Raw genomic sequence first — 19,495 nt, 5'->3', positions numbered from 1 at the left:
AGTTTTGTTCCTATTCTCAAAGTGACTTACATTCAGCTTTGTTGTCCAGTCGCATGTATCTAGACACCCCTAACACACACGCAGAAAATGGATTTTTTAATAAAGCAAGGTGAACATCAAATATTTGCTCCCATTACATTTCCTTTCCAACCATAGATTGCAAGGAGAAGCATTTAGTAAATATGTATGAATGTAGTTTTTTAATTAAAAACCTTTTTCATACCTATGTCAAATTAGAGTGAAGGAAAGACTGAGAGGGATGGGCTGCGTGGGTAGTTAGATGGAGAAGGGGAAGCTGAAGGATGAATGTTGTGATGTTTGTTGAATCTGTTGATTCTCTGTGGTTCAGAAATGGGTTCCACCCTCAAGGTTTTTCTCTGTCCTATGTTCTGAACATTAGTCTTTCGCATATGGCTGTTTTTGTTGGCCTTTATGTTCCAGTGCTTTTGATAATAGAAGGCTGATGATTATCCATTCTGTCCCCATGCTACCTATTCTGTTCAGGTTAGTGATACTTTCAACTACACTTTGTTTCAAATTTCATTAAAACTTCTATTTTATTTCGTACATTTTTTCCAGTAATTGGTTATGGTTGGATACAACCCAGAATGTGTAGATGGTCTCCTGCTTGATTTGTTTAATATAATTGGACTATAGCAGAACAGATAATAAAACAGATAATAAATTTTAATAAATTGCAAGCCTTCTTTTGCATTTGAATTTTGGTATGTCCCTCCAGCTGTATTCCAGAGCTATGGTCGGTAAAAGATTTTTTTTTAATGTGTTCAAAGCTATAAGAAAAGACCGAACAATTGAATGACAGATTTAATGTGACTCATGTTTCTGTATGGACAAAGATGTATATAGTACATTTCTTGAAATGACTGGATAACTGGCACAGGCACATTTCCAAAAATGATGATTAAGACAGCACATGGGTTTGGTTTTTATTCTAAATTTTGTCCATATCTCACCCTATTTGGGGGCAATTGTTTTTGTATTACATGTGTTTCTTAGCAAATTCAGTAGTGTCTATGCATCCTGAAAGATCATGGTGGTTTTTATATGCTAAAAGATCCTGTTGGACACTTACGGATATACTTATAGATATAACCTGATTCTTTTTTTCCTCCTAATTGGTACACTTTTTTGTATTAAAAGACCCACACTTACAAATATTGGTGTCTTCTGTTGGTATCAACCAACTTCATCCACAATTTCTTTTCAGAAACCCAGTATGGGTATCTTTCTTTAAAGTTCATGTTGAGGTCAATGTTAGCCCCTCCCCTCCCACCCTCTGGGAACTTGACTATACTAGATGTTTATATCTTGAATTAATTGGTTGCCAATTAATTTGAGGGTTTAAAATGTTTGTAAAGGCTAGTGTGTAAAGGCACACGTTTGAGCCAGGCTCCAGAAGTTCATACCCTCTAGGGCAGGCAATCCGTCAACTTGAGGTAGAAAACTCTAGTAGCCTTCAAGAGTCTAGGCCTGCAAGGTGCTAGGCACTTCCTTGTGACGTGCAGAATGTTCCCAGCATTCAGTGGGGTTCAGCACTTTTCAGAATCCGCTTCTGACTCAGCTCACTCACACTTTAAGGCCTCAGTTCTGTGAGGTGCTGAGCATCCTTAACTCCTACTGACTCCAGTGCAGGGACGCCCATCACATGGCCTGAGGGACACGTGCTGCCCACACCTACCCACTGCTGGTAACTCCAGCGTGGGAAGAAAGCTTCTTAACTGCAGACTTTTATTGTTACTGAACTAAGTCAACCAGTAATTCCTAGTCACCTGTAGAGGAAAACACAGGCACAAGCAACTTGTAAGATTGCATGCATTTCGTTTTTGATAAAATGTACATACAACTGAGGTGTGACTCTTGGCAAATTGCCAATGTGCCTCCCAAAGCTTGGTCACCCCACCAAGCTGCTGCTATGATTTATTTGCATTGCACCAACAGTGTACTGGATTGTTCACATCAGCTGTAAAGTTACAGTTCCTGCCACGAGGAGCTAATAATCTCTGCGGACAACACAGAACCAGGGAATTGGAGACAGGGATCAATGCAAGCAATGTGACTGAAGGAGTTAGGCTGTATGTATGCGCCCACTTTTACAATTTGCTGGATGTGTGTATGTTTATAGGTTCCTTTGATGAAGAGTGTTAGGAAGAGAGGGCGGAGGAAAGGCATTTTGCTGTCCAGAGGAGATCCCCATGCCTGAGGCAGTGTGGAAGGCAGCACAGTGGGAAGACAACGCAGAGAGGCTAAGGTCACACAGCTTGGGTGGAGTAAAGGGGGTGGGGGTGAAGCAGGAAGAGATGGGCCCAGAGGCAGGGAGCAGCGAGGTTAAGTAGGGCAATGAAGGGGCCCCAGCTTTCTCCTAACTGGTTCCCTTCAATTCCTCTACAATTAGACCAGGGGCCCCAGCTTTCTCCTAACTGGTTCCCTTCAATTCCTCTACAATTAGACCAGTCTACAACCTCCTATCTTAACCTGAGTCTATCAACCCTTAAACTCCAGGCCTTGCAGTCTCCTTTTGTCTCCCTGTCCAGAGCCAGCCTGGCATGGGGCTGTGACCCCTCTACTAGTACTTCCCTTTCACTTGCTGCTCTCTCCCCTTTAGACCTGGGCTGGTGGTCTGTATGGGTCACAGCTGTGGATGCACAGGGCTGGGTCAGCCAGATTGCCTGTAAACAGAAAAGATTCCCCTCTCCCTTCCACCTACGCACAGTATGGAGTCTGCACGATTTCTCAACAGTGTCAGTGTGAGGGTAGGAGAGCCAAAACGAAACGCTGGTTTTGAACCTGAGGAATGAGGTATATGGTGGCATTACACTGGTGAGCTAAGGGGTAAGAGGAGGCTTTAGGAGGAAGGAGAGGGAGAGTAGCTTTAGTCTGTTGGCAGCAGCTGTCCAAGGTGAGGTGTTGGAAAGAGGCAGAAACGCACTCTGAACCTAGGGGGAAGGTGAGGAGTCGAGAAGTAAATCTGGATGTTGGCATGGGTGTAGCTGAATTGTGTAGCTGGATCAGGTCACCCAAGAAACGAGAGGTGGGGCAGGGGAACCAGCGATGAATCCTATAGGGACATTTGAAATGAGTGGAGAGGAAGGGGAGTCCTCATCATTGAATGCCGTCCCTGCCCGCAATCTCCAGATGACATTCTGCAGTGAATTAGCTAACCCTTTTGTAGCAACCAGTCTGTGTTTGAACTAGTGAGACCAAGAAAAACAAGAACTGGTCTTCCATCATGGAATGTGTCCAAGCTGCTCTATGCGACAATAGTGATAGAAGTGCAGGACTGAACTGGGAAAGTCTTTAGTGTCATTGCCTGAGGTGATGGAGAGTCATAGGTGCAGGCAAATGCTGGAGTCTAGCTTCTTTCCACAGACTTTCCTGCTTTTCTGTCTTTTAACAAACACACCTCTCTCTCCTTGTTGTAAAAATAGCTTTTCTGCAGTAAGTTAATGCACTGCCGTTCTGTTTGCTTTGTAGCTAAACAGACTGAAGCAACATAGCTGCAACAGAGTTTTGAACTTCCCCCTCACATCTTAATGGAGCATTACTTCAGCACTTTGTTTTGATTTTTTTAAATGTTTCATGCATTGCTAAAGTCAAGGGTCTGGACCCCATTTGGTCAGCCATCATACATAATGTGCCCTACATAGCAAGCAATACCACAGTAGGTAGGCTAACACGAGTAGGCCCCTGCACATCGCTATCCTCTAGTGTAGCAACTGAGCAGTCAGCTGTCTCATTGCTATGACTCAATCATGAGAGGTTAGAAACGGGCTGTACACAAAGCAGACACATCAGATTGTCTTGTGCCAAAAGAGCATGTAAAATAAGAGTCCAGATACACACGCAAACAAAGGGGAAGTTGCCTGAGTCAACAGCGTGTCTCCTAGAAAGTAGCAGGAGGCAGTGGCAGTCTTGGGACGGTGTTGTCACTGAACTTGAATTTGTGATGACTCTTGTCCATGTGCATCAAACATATGTTCCTCCATCTCCGTGCCTCATGTTATTGTACCCGTTCGTCCCAACCGGAAGCACCTACCTGTGGTCACTGAAACTTACAGTACTCTGAAATCCTTAACCTTATAGTACAGTCAGCTTTAATTTGTTGTATGCAAATATGCAAGAGTACATCTTTAATCATATGCTATTGCATGAGTTATGGATCCATTGTTCAGAGACGCTCCTGCTGCTGTGTCTTTGTTTGCATTTCTCGTATGCCTGCGAGCCTAGATACAAAGTACAAATCCTCCTTTAAAGGTACGAAGTTCCAATTGTAAGGTTGCATCATCTTCCACAGCTCTTGGCTGGGGGTAGGTTCAAGAGAATGATCTTTGAGTATTATTGGCAGAGTTTTTCTTTTATTTCTAATGACCTTGTTAATTGGATAACCTAAAGTATGAAATATTTTTCTACAAAGACAAGATATGAAACCTCCGAACACGTGGCTTAAGGCCCTATAGGAGGGAAGATAAAAGGTCATCCTGTATTGAAAGAAACCAACAATATTAAAAACAAACCAGAAGACTAAGTTTAGGTGCTGTAAACTTACTGGTGATCTAATAGGCTCATACTTTGCAGCTTAAATATTGAAAACATGGCCACTACGTAATGTATCTGTGTATGCTATATAGGGTTGCCAAATGTCTAATCGCTCAAACCCAAACACCTCTGCCCCGAGGCCCCGCCCCTGCTCAATCCATCCTCCGTCACTTGCTCTCCCTCACCGTCACTCACTTTCATTGGGCTGGGGCAGGGGGCTGGGGTGGGGGCTCTTGGCTGGGGGAGAGGCCGAGGGGTTAGGAGTATGGGAGGGGGCTCTGGGCTAAGCCTGGGGCAAGGGGTTGTAGTGCAGGGGGGTAAAGTGGTATCAGTGGATTAGCCTTAGAGGGATTCCAGTTAGTTGTTCAAAATTTTGTTGGTGCAGCCAGCAGATGCTATATCCACCCTACCAGCAAGAAGTGAGACAGTGCATTGCGTGTGGTGGAATAATAATAATTAATAAAAGATGAGAAACAGAGCGATTAGAACAACTGTCCTGAAAAGAGGCTCTTGGAAACCTCATTATAAAGAGGCAATTGAATACTGTCTGAAAACAGGTGTCTTGGGAACAGGAGAACCTGGAAATATAGCCTTTTGTGAGGGTAAGATGGGGGAAGCAGTCTTGTGCGGTGTTGGACCACCAAAAAAGCCCTTAGGCAGCACCACTGCATCCCCCAGAAATGCACTCTTGAGTATTGTCTTTTTCAAAGTTTTGTTGTTTATTATGTCTATTTACACAAATGTGCTCTTTCTCCCTATATTAGCACTTGCCTGTTCTCTTCCCTTTTGATACAATGAAGGTCATAAACCATTTCTTATATTTCAGTCTGGCGTTATGTTTATTTAACTTATGTGATCTAAAAACTACTGTCAACTAGCAAAACTAAGATCTGTTTCACAGCTCTGATGTCCTGGGGAGCTGATCTAAACTTGCTGCTGGAGCTGTGATCTATAGCTGATTTCAAGTGTAAAACAAAATAAAATGCAAGCAACATTTTCCCCTGATAACTGACTCTTTAAATGTCTGATGCCAGGACACGGTATTCTGTAACCATCTTGTGTTTACTCCAGGGGAGTTGAGTCCCCTCAGCCAATGGAAAAGCTCCTTTTTCACTGTGAAAGGCCTATTGGAGTACTCGCTCTCAGATGTTTTTGACCTCACGATTACCAATCTAATCTAATCCTTCCTCCACCAATTATTGTGATATCTAGGCCTCTTCAGGAGAAGTGAGAGTCAGTTCCAGTGCTGGAGGCAGGTTTCTGGTTTGGGGACTGTATGGCAGATGAGTAAGGATAAGGTAAGACTTTTACAATACACATTTAGCAAGATCTTTATTTTCACCCATGGAAACCAGACTGAAAAGGCCTCAAGCAGAGATGGATTCAATATGTATCTCCTGACTCCTGGGTGTGATGCTATTCTGAGATGTTACATTAGCTGAATCATCATTGACTGGTGAATCATCATTCTCAGAATCTTAAAACATTTTTGATTCTGAACCCTGCATTCCAACTCCTGTAGCCATCTCAACATACCAGAGACAAACCAAATCCATAAATAATAAAGCTTTTTATTCTCATCAAAGTGCAAGATACGAAAGCAGCAGAATATGTTCCATTGTATGGAACAAGAAAATAAACTTTTCTTAGGCTAAGAATCAGGCTCATGTTCCTGTAATCTGAAAGCTCTGATGTCCAAAAACAAATGGATTATTATTTTATTCTTGTGTAATAACAGCTAGCTTTCCAGCAACGCAAATTGTAACCACTAAATTTACTTGTATAAGCAGTACAGTCAAATTTCACTTGCAATCTAGTCTGTTAGCAGAAAGTTTCAGAATAAAATTCAGAAAAAGATAGAAGCAAAATATTCCATGAGTGGGGAATGAATATTTTTTTATTCCACTCATTAACTATAGGAATGGCAACTGTATCTCAAAAGACAATGGTGGAAGTGGTAGACAAGGTGCCAGCTCATGCCAAGGTCCCCAGGCCTCGCCAAACACTTACAAATGCATAGCTGGAAACCGGTCTTGCTCACCTGTGTGTTAGCATTATCAAAATAGACATTACAGTTCTAACAATATGTTTAGTATTTAAACTTTATGGAACGCTTGTCGGATGCTGCATGTATTAATCCTACTTAAAATATCTGTATCCCCATGTTATAAGGTAAGGTTTAAATGTTTGCTCTGTAACTATAAAAATGTTTAAGACTGTAAATTCCCCAGAGTCAGGGGAGAAGCATTACCAAGTGTGAAATATTAGTTTACCCCAAGAGGTGTTATCTCCTGCTCATCAGGAAGGAGGCTTGAATCCAAATGGGCCATTGTGGAATAAAGACTGTGTCAATTGCTCCCTTCACCCATGAAGAGGTGTTCAGCCCTTGTCCCATCAGCTTGGATTCTTGGGGGGAGAGGGGATAAAAATCCCTGACAAGGAGAAACTGGATCTTTAATGCTCTCTGGACTCCGAAGGGCAAAGATTCCTATACATATGCAAGAGACGCTGCTTGGCCTGGGCCAGCCCTAATGGACATTTACAGCTGCTTATTTTAGAGGCTTATATTACCTTTTTAAATCCAAGACTGTAACTCATTTGTGTATGTATGTGTCCTGTTTTGATCTTATAAATAACTCATGTTTTTTTCTTAGTTAAATCTTTAGTTAGTTTATTACAAGATTGGCAACAGGCATTGTATTTGGTTTGAGATCTGAGTACAATTGACTTGGGGTAAGTGACTGGCCCGTGGGGACTGAGAGTAACCTGAATATTTTTATGATTTTTGGTGTATAGTGACCATCTATCACATAGTCCAGCTTGCCTTGCAAGGGGACTGTCTGTGACTCCATGATAAGACTGTTGTTATGCTTTAGGAGTTCACACTTTGTTACTGGGTTGGTGAAACCTAATTGTAGAACATATACCCAGTTTAGGGTTTCTGCCCTGCTGTTTGACAGGCTGCCCTGAGGTCCACATGCACGGACTTGAGTCACTCCGGACAGCATGACGGGAAGCGCTAAAGTAGTTCAGTTACTGTAAGTCTTGCTGCAGTATCTCAAGTCGCTAAAGACATAGGCGCCAACTCCGTGGGTGCTCTGGGGTTGGAGCATCCATGGGGAAAAAATGGTGGGTGCTTAGCACCCATCAGCAGTCCCCCATCAGCTCCCTCCACCACCTCCGTCCACCGGTGGGGCCCTACAGATCCGCGCCTCCTGTCCGCCACAATCAGCTGTTTCGCGGCATGCTGGAAGCTCTGGGGGAAGGGAGGGGGTGCAAGGATGTGGGGCGCTCTGGGGAGGGGGTGGAACTGGGTGGGAAGAGGAGGGGTGGGGCCTTGGGAGAAGGGGTGGAGTGGGGGCAGGGCCTGGGGCAGAGCCGGGGGTCAAGCACCCCCTGGCACTTTGGAAAGTTGGCACCTGTGGCTAAAAAGTGCAATTCTTGAGCAACAGTCCTTGCCACAGATAGTGCAGGCATAAGGACAGGGCCAAAGGATGAAGCCTGATACTTTTCCTGTCATTGCCTTAGTGCGAGGGCCAAAGTGTGTCAATATTTGATCTATCAGCAAGGAAGCTGCACTGACTGACTGGATCTACATGTTCAAAAAGAACTTGCAGTCTTTGGAGAATGACCCACATCAATGCCTTGGCAGCAACACAAGGAGACAGGTTCCTCTGTAGTTTATTGCAATTACTCAAATCTCCTTTGTTTTTATACAACATTATGATGTTGGCATCCTTCATGTCTTGTGCTATCCTGCTTTCCCTCCAGCAGGCAAGCAAGGCATTGTGAATATGTTTTAAGGGTCCACCTGTCCTCGTTTCAGTACTTCAACTGGAATTCTGTCTTCTCCTGTAGCCTTTTCTGGTGCTAGGCAGGTGATTGCCTTTTCAAGCTCACATATACATGGTTCTGTATCAAGCTCTTTGATAGTCTGGGGATCATATTGACTGCTTCATCAGAAACGGTGGTTTCACACTAATAGAGTTCGTGATTGTGTTCTACCCAGTGTTCCATCTGTTTGCTTCAGTCAATGATGGTATCTCCATTACGAGATTTGAGTGGGACAGTCTTGGCTGAAGGCCTATTGCTTTCTTGGTTCCATCCATCCATTAGAACTCCATTCTCAAAGGACATTTGTATCTTCTCACACAGATCAAACCAGTATGATTGAGCACTGCAATGCACCATTGGCCACGCCAAGGTTAGCACATGTCTCAGGAGAGGGCTTCATATTTTGGTGGTGATATGCTGTGAATTTTTCTTTAACTATAATATAGTGCAATATGCTAATATAATGCATAGTTTTGCTTCATTAACTACAGCATAGTGCAAATTCACTCATGGTCATCTTGTCCTCTCTAATTACAGATTAAAAAGGAATATTCGGTGTCCATATACAGAATATTCCCTGATTATATCATACTAATGGGAAAGAGACATTCATTGAACATTTTTCTCCTTCCCAATGTTATCAGACATTTTTGAATTATTTGAGAAGCAGCTCTTTTTTGTGTTTTTCCTAGGCAAAAATTACTTTTTCTAAGTAGCTTTCTGACTGGAAGTTTTGATTCTTGAAAGGCAGCTATAATCAATATTTCATCCAGGTGCCATGCTAACAGTTATACACGTGCCATGCTAACACAGTATGATAAGACTGTACTCCAAGTCAATAAAAGAGTCAAGGTACATTACAGATGTTGACTAGATCACTTGATTTTTATGACAAGTGATGACTACAATGTACTATTAAAATATGCTACAGGGTTGCTCTATCTAAAGATAAAATGGTTAGCTAGTGTCAGCAACTTTGATTCTCCGTGAGTTCAGGTAGTTTAAGCCTTTCACCAGCAGCTCCCATTGACTTCATTTGGAACTGTGGGTGCTGAGCATCACAGAAACAGGCTCGGAAGGTACTTCAGCTGGCAGGGAAGGCGAGGTTATTGCAGGACTGTCAATGAGTCCTGGCACCAGTTTTAATAGATGACCATCCATTCAAATCAGGGGAAGGCAAGGACCGAGCATCTCACACCTAGTATGTCAGAGAAGTGTGCTCTTCCAGCGTGACCATATGTAACAGGTCTCACCTTGCCCTCTACTGATTTGAAAGGACATTGTGATGAAACTTGCACATGCCCACATCAGAGAAGGGTTCAAGAAAGATGGAACTAGGTCAAACGCCCCCACGCGCTGCTGACATTTTGAAGCAGCTCCAGTTTCTTTGCAAATACCGGTGCCTTTTAGGGTTGAGTCATCTGTAGATGCTAAATATTATGTCATCTTAGTCAAAACTTAGGCTTCAAGCACTTGCGAAACCAAAGCTGCATGAGCCTGCTAAACATGTGGGGAGGGGAATGTGCGTTCCCAGTAAAAGGGATAAAGTAGTTAAAAGTAAAGTTAGTTAAAAATATTTGGCTCCAGAAATATCTTCCGGCACCACTTTGATCCAATTTACAATGGTCTGGCTCAGTGAAGTACGACAAGAATGCTCTGAAGATATTTGATCCAGGATGTGACGTGATGGGGACTTGTGCATTAGGGCATGACAGAAGAGTGGCACTGAGCTAGAAAACCCTCCTGACTGAGGCCACAAAACTATGAGCCCAAGGTCAGCTCGGCTGCCTTGTGGTTGGGAATGGATTAACTCTGAAAGCGCACACTTGTGTGGCATTAGTGCAGGGGTGAAAGTAAGGGGGTACGGGCCACTATGGCATACCGGTAAAAGGTAGCTGCCAGGACCGGCCCAGACCGCTGACTTTAAAGCGCCACATTAAAGCGCTTTAATGTCGCTGCCCCTTTCGCGCCCCCGCCGGGTCCCTACCAGCAGGGTTGCCAATGGGGGGGCCCAAAAGGGGCAGCGATGACCCAGCTGGGGGGCGCAGAAGGGGCAGCGATGTTAAAAAGCTGCTGCGTTAGCGCTTTAATATCGCTGCCCCTTTTGCCCCCTCCCCCGGCAGCTGACGGTGGGGGGGCAAAAGAAATAGCTGCCCCGGGGCCACGATTTAAAGGGGCCTGGGGCTCCGGCTGCCTCTGCCGCTACCATGGCTGCGCTGGCCAGAGCCCCGGGCCCTTTAAATCGCCGCTGGAGCCACGGGCGGTGCGGGCCAGGGAGCACAGATGGACTGGCTGGGGCCCTTCTGCCTGAGGCCTCGCCCCTTTTGGGGGGGGGCCAGAGTGGCCCTGTACCAGTAAAATCTGCATTTGACTTTCACCCCTGCATTAGCACCTTGAAAAATATCATACAATAGTGCGCACAACCCTCACGTCACTTTGGCAGTGGTGACCCGTCTAAAAACAGGGAACATCAAGCAAGAATGACAGCTGGGCGGCAATTAAAACATTCACACAATTCCTCATTTGTCATTTGAAAAAGGAGTCCACAGAAAACCCGATGCAAAGAAATCTGGACAGCTCAATGCTCATACCTGGAGCTAATTTATACTATCAGTGTTTGTCATCTTCAAATGAAGATTTCCACACAGTCTTCTAACCACACGAAAGCCCAACAAACCCATCTTCAGTCACGCACTAGCGGCACTTGACTCCCAGCACAGTTCTTGAACATCATTTGTAATGGATGATGATGAAATTTCTCATTCCAGTGAAAACTTCTTGGCAAAGCATTTGCAAGGTTTTTCGGATGCTAACTGTTTTCAGCTAGTGTGCTTGCTCTGTGTGTGTGTGTGTGCGTGTGTGTGTGTGTCTTTTCCAATGTTAATTGATTCTCACCACACCCCAGTGAGGCTGGTGGTATTATCCCCATTTTACAATTGGGTAAGCTGAAGCAGAGAAAGATTAAAGCTCAGATTTTCAAAGGAGGCCTTTGATTCTGGATGCCTCAAGTTCTGGTGCTCTGCTTAAGTGACCTTGCCTTGATTTTCAGAGGTTTTGAGACCAGCAGCTGCCTTTGATTCCCGCAGGAGTTGTGGGTGCTCAATACTTCTGAAATTGAAACCAAGATATCTCAAGTGAGGCACCCAAAATCAGAGGCTACTTTTGGAATTTTGGGCCTAAGTGACTTCACCAACACAACACAGCAAGTCATGGGGCACCCACAACAAGTTCATCTATAGCTTATGTATGCCCCGGGTCCCTAAAAACTTCCCAGGTGAGAGGTTTTGGTCATTTAATAGCATCTAATGAACCATGTAATTTGATTAGAGAGTAGCAGCAGAGAGGATTGAAATCACAAGTTTGATTAAAAGTGGAGTGCAGGAGAATGAGCAGAAAGACCTAATGTGCCTGGAATATCTCCAGTACTTGATTCAGGAGACCATAGTGGGTATGAGGAAGGGGACAGAGGAAGGAGATTGGTGCCTTCTAGAAGGGAATATTACTATAGTTGCCAACTTTCATGTGGTAAATAAGCACTCTGACTTTCACAATAAGCCAAAAATCAAGCTAATCCCATTTCAAAACACGGCCAAAACAAGCCAATCCCTAAGAACCCCAACACTCTGTGACTAGATCCCATGGCGTGCAGTCTGGGACTGTGGTGGGCCTGCTGTGCACCCCTGACTCTGCCCCTGCTTGCCCCCCGCCCTTTGACCCTGCTTGCCGGGAACCGATCAAAAAAAAAGAAGCAACAAGCTACAAGCCAATAACTAGCCAACAAGCAACTCACAAGCCAATTAAGCCAAAAACAAGCCCAAGTTCTGTCTTTTTTCCACAGGTTTGGCGTGTCTGGTTATTGCTGCTCCATGGGCTGTGCATAGGATGAGCCAGGAGCACTAAACTAGAGATGATTCCCTCTTCGAGCATAGTCTGAGATCTGCAGAAAGCCATGCTATGATTGGTAGAGTACATCCAAAAGCTCTTGTTTGCTGATAGGTGAGTACCCTCACAAGAGTTAGACGTGAATTAGCACTGATACCATTAGACAAGATGTCACAGTCACAAGGTGCACTTTAGATCCCTTTGCAATCTTCTTGAGACTACCCCATCTATTTGTCATTGTAAGTACGTTGCAGCAGGGACTGTCTTGTTGTTCCGTGTTTGTACAGCACCTCACACAATGAGCTCCTGGCCCATGACTAGGTGCTACAATAACTATGGTTCTGCAGGGTGGGTTCACAAAGTAAAAATAATTGTGAAGTGTGGATTGGGGACGAGGATTAAAAATAAAAAGGTCAGATCATCTGATTTAATGTTTAGATCTTGTGGGGAAATGCAAATTACGGTGCTGGAAGGCTTGTACTAAGGACAGCTGTTTGAGCTTGCAGGTGACAGGGTAGGATGTAGTAGGCAGCAAGGATACTAACTGTGTAACTGCAAGGAGGTGAGTTTAGTATAATCAGCAATTGGCTCAAGTTCCCTACATCAGTGCTTATGGTGATCCCCACTGCTAGTCGTCTTAGCATATGTGCAACATGCTTCAGGATTCATCACCGAATTTGGTCCCCTGATTGGTTCATTAGCTTCCCTTGCATGGGCCAGGTACTGACAGGGAGTATGACGTGAATGCTGATCCATGCCCCCGCATTGTTAGCGATCTGTCAAGAGAAGCTATCAGAACAGTGGAGAGCAAATCCAGGTGAAAAGAAAAGGACTCCGATGAAGTGAGCTGTAGCTCACGAAAGCTTATGCTCAAATTGGTTAGTCTCTAAGGTGCCACAAGTCCTCCTTTTCTTTTTGCGGATACAGACTAACACGGCTGCTACTCTAAATCCAGGTGAGAAGCTGATATTCAAGAACCTTGAAAGCTTGTGTATGTAAAGTATTTTGGGGGCAGATAGTGACTCCTGTATTGAGATTCCTGTGCTAAGCTAAAATGCAAGTCTGTTGCATTGTCCTAAACCTGTATGACTTCCATCAGTGCTCTCCCTCTTCTTTTTTTATAACATCTGTGTGAACATTTGCTGCTAACACTGGCTGTCTGCCTGCTCCACTCCACCCTGCCAGTGTTTTTTGGCCCTGGTTATGCTCTGCCAACGCTAATCATCCCAGCACACTCCCAAAGTTCCACTGAAAACCCGTTTCTTCCCCTCCTCCTCCTGCTCTTTATCTGTAGCTGTGCCATTTCCCCTTCACCTCTGTCTGCTTTAGAATTTTAGCTCTGGTTTTTAAAATGAGAATTTTATACCAGCTTGAAACGATGCAACACAAACTTTGTTCCACATACTTTGTATTATACATAATTCTTACAGTTAAAGCACTGGCCAATTTTCTATAAGATCAGGATTCTGGTTTGTGAAAACTCATAGAAGCCAACAAAACCCAAAAAAGCCAAAGAAGGGGAAAGACGAGAATAGGCTGATTTCCTTCCTCTGCCACCAGCACACATCCTCACTTTGCCTCCTACATGGATCACTCTAATGCAGTCCACTTAATGTCCATTGATTTCCAGGTAGTGGGCTGGCAGCCAGGAAGCTGGTTGGGTGGGGAAAGCTGGATGGATGTCTGTGAACGTTTCCAGCTGCAGGGAAGCAACGAGGCTAGAGTTCTAACTCACCCACCTTCCTGCTGCAAGAACCTGTCACCGATCTACTTGTGGATGGACCTGCTTTAGCAGGGGACTATAACACCCATCAGCTCCCTCCCACTGCATGCCTTTCTCCTTGTTAGGTAAGAGGGAAAGTCCTGCATACGACGTTGCCAGGCTTTGTGGTGTGGCGACTGCATAGCAAGCCAGGAGCTGCAGAGAGGGTGAAACAGGAGCCACATGGCAAGCAGGGAGCTGGAGAGAAGCCCCAGGAACCGTGGACAGAGACACATGTGGACCAGGCTGTGAGTGCCAGATGATAAGTTACAGCTGTCTGGGACTTAGGTGGAGCAGCTGTGGCTGGCCAGGGAGCCAGTGCTGAGGGGCTCCAATGAGAGACAATAATGGAACCTCATGTACTTGGAAGAGAGGCTAGACTGGAGAGGGCAGCCCAGGCACTTGGCCTGAAGAGTGCTGACTCTCAGTTGGACTGCCCCAGGGGCCTAAACACTTACCACTGTCACTCGCTTTGAACTATAACTCTTTAAACCTCCGTACTTAGGGTATTTGCAACCTTTCCCTTCTTACTAGCGCTAGTAAAATACCCTTTCACTTTAGCCATATATTGGAGTGATTATTGAGACATACCAGGGCCTGTGCCAACAAGGTCTAACTGCTGAAGCACCTACAGTGCTTGGTTCCGAGATGTGGTGCTACTGACACACTAGAGGTGTGGTGTACTGGGCAGCCCCAATAATTATATACATTTGCACCCCTTATGTCTCCGGTGGAGGCAGCTAGATTCCAGGTATTTCTCCCCTGGAAACTAACATGTTTCCTAAGGATTAGGATCTAGCGGTCATAGTGGATCACAAGCTAAATATGAGTCAACAGTGTTACGCGGTTGGAAAAAAAAGCCAACATCATTCTGGGATGTATTAGCAGGAGTGTTGTAAGCAAGCCACGAGAAGAAATTCTTCCACTCTACTCTGCGCTGATTAGGCCTCAGCTGGAGTATTGTGTCCAGTTCCGGGTGCCACATTTCAGGAAAGATGTGGACAAATTGGAGACAGTCTAGAGAAGAGCAACAAAAATGATTAAAGGTCTAGAAAACGTGACCTATGAGGGAAGATTGAAAAAACTGGGTTTGTTTGTTCTGGAGAAGAGACTACTGAGAGGGGACATAATAGTTTTCAAGTACATTGTTGTTACAAGGAAGAGGGAGAAAAATTATTGTTCTTAACTTCTGAGGATAGGACAAGAAGCAATGAACTTAAATTGTAGCAAGGACAGTTTAGGTTGAACATTAGGAAAAACTTCCTAACTGTCAGGGTGGTTAAGCACTGGAATAAATTGCCTAGGGAGTTTGTGGAATCTCCATCATTGGGGATTTTTAAGGGCAGGTTGGACAAACACCTGTCAGGGATGGTCTAGATAATACTTAGTCCTGCCTTGAGTGCAGGGGACTGCACTAGATGACCTCTCAAGGTCCCTACCAGTTCTATGATTAATATGACAGTGCTCTCTTGTTTAGCCAGTTATGTTCAAGGCTCAGGAGCAAGAATTGTCAGTGTATTGGTGCTACTGTGTCAGCGTCCATGCGTGTATCCAGCCAGAACATTATTCACCATCCCAGACACCTTACAGTACCAACCGGAGCATGGTAACGTTGGGGGAGTTGTGTTTGGAATGCACTGTTTAAGTGAGTTAGGCGACCTGCTGCCTCTGCTATAACCAAATGCCCAGCAACCCATTTAGAGAGAGGAAATGTGCCTTTTAGGCTTTGTGTCTCTGTGTTTGCACGAAGCTGCTAGACAGAGGACTCAGAACATGCTGAAGCAGCGAAGAAAAAAGAAAAATATGAAAATACTGGCATTCTCGCTGTGTGTCTGAGGAAGGGGAAGTTTAATAACTAAAGTCCCGGTGGATACTGACATTTTAGCAGAGCAGACTGCCGGCACCCATCCTTCTTGAAACTGTCTGTGACACTGCCAGAACCCAAGTGAATGAGTACTTTCATCGCAGTGTTTACCAAGATTGCTCACTATTTTCTTTGTGACGCTACTAGACCTCTGTCCGGCACTTTGCTGCAGACAACTGCTGGTCTGTTTCTTTTCTTTGGTCAATGGTTACAAAATTGAAGTGATTGATTACCTTGCTTTTAGTTACAAGCTGGAGAACTATCAAGGAACTCAAGGTCTAATTTGGGTCTTAATAATAAGAGAGGTGAAAAAAATCAGTGAATCTGATTTTAATAAAGTTTTGTTTACTATTATCTTAATGATGGACATGAGAGAGAACATATTGAACCACCCGCCCCTTTCTCACTGTAAGCTCCTTGGGGTAAGGGCCATCTTTTTGTTCTGTTTTTACAGTGCCTAGCACAATGTGGTTATTAAGAGTCATTAAATGCAGCTCTTGCACCCTATCATAATGGAAATAATACAGAATGAACCCTGGACACATTGTGGTTGGAGAAATGCTTGCAACAATGGTGTTTAAGAACCCCTTGTTGCTAACAGCTTCCACCAAAGTTTCTCTGACTGGGGTGGACAAGGATATTTTCCCTGAGAAATGTTGTTATAAAAGCACAATGTAGGTGATGGATCCTTGTAAATCACAGATTTTACCATGATGGGACAGTGTGATACAACACAGAAGAGCCTCAGCCATTCCTAAAACAGTTTTTTCTTGAGTGTGGCTGGAAGTGAATCTTTTTCGAACTGTTACAGAATTGCGTTACAGGCCAGAGCCTGATTTCCTCTGATGTAAATCCAAAGTAACGCAACTGACTTTGGTGGAATTGCATAATTTTATTTCACATTTCACCTTCTTTTGCTGAGTCATAGGGCTTCTTGGGGGCTTGGGGAAGAATTTATTTGCCAAAAATATTGATGTGTTAAATAAATGAAGAGGTAAATCAGCTCCTTTCTTTAGTTGTCCTTTGACTGGTAAATAATACCTGTTTCAGGCAGAAGCTTTCCACATGTGCAATAGATTTTGGTTGGTATGTTATCTGAGCAATCTCAGTAACATTTCCAACTGTTGTAATACTACATACTTTAAGAAGTTCATCCTGTACCTCAATACTGCCTGGCAATCTCTGGTATGTTGGCAAAGCATCCAGAGCATTACAGATGAAAAGCTCAGAACATGAAAGTAACATAAAGTCAGTTTAGAATTGCCCTGTAGCTAAGCATTCTTTTCTTGTCCCTGTATTTTTGGATGGAGTCAAAAGGCTTACAGCAACCAGACATAGAGAATATATTAAGGATTTGCTTCTAGAACATAGTTCGAATGTACTATTTTTTTTAAACAAACTTAAAACCAAAGGATTTAAAAGGGATCTTACATAAATGTTTTCTTATGTTCTCAATATGAATAGTTATTCTAAGTATAAATGATCTGAAGGCAGAACAGTCTTATACAAAGTGCTTTTTCTCTTATGTAATCATATATTGATACTTGTCTAATGTGCTCATTTAAGAAATCTGGGGCCATAAAAATAAGAGCAGCATCTATCAGTCTCTTCCCTAGGAGCATGGTAGTGATTTAAGGTTATTGCAAGTTTTTATTTACATATATTTATATATTATTTGAAGGTATATTTGTATAATTATCTAAAGACATAATATTTGTCTGTTGGAATGTGATACAACTGCAAGAATAGGTATCCTGAGGGGCGAAGGGGGATCTAGAGTAGAAATAAATGGTTCACTAAATTGATCAATTTTAACAGTAATTTTAAATCCAGTGGAACATGGAGTCTGAAGTCCTGATTTCCTGTTGGTTACTGTAGTACCCTTTGATAGTTAGGAAAAGACCCAGTACAGTAAAGAGAACAATGGGTGGTTGGCAACTTTTCACTTTTCAAGGTAATGTTTTCTTTTAATGATTTCATGTAGCAATAACGACCACTGGGTTGGGCATTTCCTGGCAGCTAATGTCTGGCTTGGTTCGTTAACTAACAGGAAATGCCCAGCCCAGAGAGCATTATTGAGTAAAGAAAAGAAAAGCATTTACTTTATTATTTTTTATATTTATTTCCCCCAGAATATTCAAAGTCCAGACAGAGGCCTTTTTTCCTCTTCGTGTTTCACTCTTTTCCATTGGCAAATCTCCCTCAACCCCACACAGCTGGTGTTTGACACTTGTCTGTGTAGTACAACCTCCCCAGGCTGGAGCAGTCATGATAGAAAGGGACAGGGAGAGCACCAGTTACTTCTCTTACTGCATGAATTATGGTACGTGCCTTTGCATCTTGTCAGGGATTCTACCACGCACCCACCCGCCCCTGTCTCTGTCTTGTTTTCCTTCCCTCTTCTCTCACCCTCTCCAGTCCCCCACCCCTGTTTCTCTCCCACACTGGTCTCTGGGCCCCATTTTTCTCCTCCCCCATAGCCCTTTTCCTTTGCCCTTTCTCCCCCTCCCTTGGTACTCAGGATTCCCCTCATGCTCCCTTCACTGTGCTGCTGCTGTGATGACGTCCCCTGCCTGATGACTTGTCACTTGCTGACTCTCCTCTGTCGCAGCAGCAGGAGGTGCCAGCCAGACTTGCTGCTGCTCTAGGAAGATTGCCTGTGCACAGCCCAGGACCACACTCCTCTCCAGGAGCGCTATTGCTGCTCCTCGACTGTTCCTCCTCTCTGTCTGCAGGAAAAGGCTGTTAATTTTTTCTGATACACATATTGCTCCTTCTGTGTGCTGCAGTGCATTCTGCATTCTCTCAGTTTGTGCTGTCCCGCTGGCAGGTAGCCATGTCAGGAATTGCCCTCACAACTGGCCTGCAGGTGAACAGTCTCAGCCAAGGCCTGAGTGGGCAGAATATGGAGGGAAATTTTCTTTGCCCTGACCTAGAATCCCTACCTGCAATTTTTTCTGTGGGAGAGCATGATATGGCCCTGTGTGATTTAGCCAGAGGAAGTAGCTAAATGGTCTTGGCATCAATCAGATTTGAAATATCTAAAGTAAAAAGTCCTGGCAGAGGCAACTCACCCCTTTGCCCATTCTCCCAGGGTAGAGGAGATGAGTTCCATCCAATTTACTGTTTGCATGTCTTTCAGGTGACGCTTTGCAAACTGAGGCCCTATTAGACCTGCATGGACAGCCAGTCTTCTGAGGCAATTTTCTTACAAGAAGGGGTTTATTCCTGTGTCCTTGGCCAAATTTCCCCAGTGCAGCGGGCTTTGCACTTGTTGGCTGCCACCTTCAGTGCTAGTTGATGCTCTACTGTACACAAGAAATACACCTTATTCATGTGAGTACTCCCAGCAGCATCACTGGGCTAATTGTGAGCCAGCTCTCCCACTGAGCAGTATTTTAGCTGGCAACTAATCCCACTGAAATTAGTGGGACTATTCATGGAGGAGGCTATTCCTCAGAATAAGAAATGGTGGCAGAATCAGGCTCTCTGTGGGTAAGGAGAATGGAATCTGGCCCATAATTTGTATTGTTTGTACAACTGATCCTCCAGGATGAATGTCTGAATGCTGAAAACCGAATCACTTTGGTTTATTTAAT

General features: G+C 44.1%; 1 long non-coding RNA gene across 1 annotated transcript; it reads left to right on the top strand.

Moving 5' to 3' along the window:
* The first annotated feature begins 5,757 nt into the window (after positions 1-5,757).
* Positions 5,758-19,227, top strand: LOC141994533 (uncharacterized). Its single transcript, XR_012641155.1, has 5 exons — positions 5,758-5,852; positions 12,227-12,384; positions 14,119-14,280; positions 18,029-18,219; positions 19,039-19,227. It is a non-coding gene; the product is annotated as an uncharacterized LOC141994533 (long non-coding RNA).
* Positions 19,228-19,495: the final 268 nt, after the last annotated feature.

This window comes from Natator depressus, chromosome 10, assembly GCF_965152275.1.
Source record: "Natator depressus isolate rNatDep1 chromosome 10, rNatDep2.hap1, whole genome shotgun sequence".
In the NCBI taxonomy this organism is placed as follows: domain Eukaryota; kingdom Metazoa; phylum Chordata; order Testudines; family Cheloniidae; genus Natator; species Natator depressus.
Note: the sequence above shows the minus strand (reverse complement) of the source record. Positions and strands in the feature narration are given on the sequence as shown.